Here is a 1,728-nt window from a genome sequence, read left to right on the forward strand (position 1 = left end):
AACAGGTGGATCTACTGAAACACTGCTGAGGGGAGCAGCGGAGAGACAGGAGAGGTCTGCTGCGCCATGTGGGTCAGCTCCCCAGCCGGGGATCGAACTCGTGCTGCAGGGGCTTCTGAGAGTGTCATAGATCGTGCCGTGCTTTAACCTGTTGCACCGCCAGGGAGAGCCATAAACTCTATCACTTCTATTGAATATTTTATTTTTGTAAAAATATCTAATGGGAGTTTCTTTTTCATAGCACGCTGCTCTTGTTTTATTTCCCTGAGGACATATCATTTGGGTTACCTTTTTTTAATGCTTTTTTCCCGTATTGTCTCTTGTTTCTCATCTTGGGTTGACTTGGCCTCTCTCTCATGTTAGAGACATTCTTTTCTGCTGAGTTTATATTTGCAAGTAGGTTTTTTTGCCACTCAATGAAGCAAGGGCCCCAGGAAATTCATTATCTCATTTATTTGTTCAAAGCTTTCTTCAACTGTCCCTGGGTCCTGGCTATCTTCACATGCATATGAGCATGTGTGCACATGCACTCGTATGTGTATGCATGTGTGTGTGTTACATGTGAAGGACACAAAGACTCTGGGTATTATTATGGGATGCCAGAACAATGGCTTCTGGGACAGTGCATGCTGGGAAATTTTTGCTTTGAAAAGTACTCAGCGGTCTTTCTCTGGAGCCCATTTTCCTACATAAGCAAGCTACCTGGGGTTAGATGCCTGGCTCTGGGCCCTCAGGGAGCAGAGCAGACTCCCAGCTCGTGCTACTAAGGGCAGAGCTCATGTTACCACCTGCCAGCCTCTTTCAGCCCTGAGCCCCTGCTGCCTTGTGTCCCAGGGTCCCTCGTCTTGAGCACACCTGCTTCCCCTCCTCGGGAGAGGAACCATTCAAGGCCTCACAAGGAGATGAGGCTTGGGTCTGGCTTCCCTGCCGGGCTCCCTAGTTCTGCCCACCATCCTGAGCCTTCCGGGGGTCGTTTGGGCTCATCAGCTCCTTTCTGACTCATCTCCCTCTGCAGGCATTTAGCTCACACTCCCTCATCAGCTCCCACCTACCCAAACCGTCCAAGTTCTCTCAGGGACTGAGATCTCCTCCCTCGTTAATTCTGCCCTAAAAGGTGATCAACTTTTTAGTCCTTTCATGTCAGTGTAGTGGTGGCTGGGAGGAAAAGAGAAATGTCAGTACCTGGTTTCATTAAAAGACTAGTTTCTTACAAAAATCTAATTCTATTGATTCAATATTTGTTTTCTAAACTTCCCGACGGTAGTTTTTTCTTAAAAGATTTATGACCAGTCTCTAGCTTTATTGCTTTCAGCACAGAATGTGACCCAAACTGTTTCTCTGGGCAGCTTTTTCATTCTTCATATTCCGCCATATAATCAACATGGCGGGGAAGGTTCCACGTATTAGGGAGAAAAGGTGTGACTCCGGGTGAGAAACTGCAGGATCCTTACTACATCCCATCAATCATAGCAGCCCTCGGGGGCCTCCTAGTCTCCTTGATCTGGAATAAGCCCAGACGGTGGGGTGCAACTCCCAAATGCCTCCACACACGTTGCCTTCTCTCTGCATTTCCAGCCATCTCTGCTTTCTGTTCGCTGCTCTTCAACCTGCCTACGGAATTCAGCGTGCTGCCCTCGGGACCCTCTAGCAGAGGGACGGCTTCTCTGTCCCAGTCACTGCTATTTCCCTGAGTTCTCTGTTGCTTTACACAGCAATTGCTGGTGGTGG

The sequence above is a fragment of the Condylura cristata genome, unplaced genomic scaffold (assembly GCF_000260355.1).
Source record: "Condylura cristata isolate star-nosed mole 26May11 unplaced genomic scaffold, ConCri1.0 scaffold00006, whole genome shotgun sequence".
Lineage (NCBI taxonomy): Eukaryota > Metazoa > Chordata > Mammalia > Eulipotyphla > Talpidae > Condylura > Condylura cristata.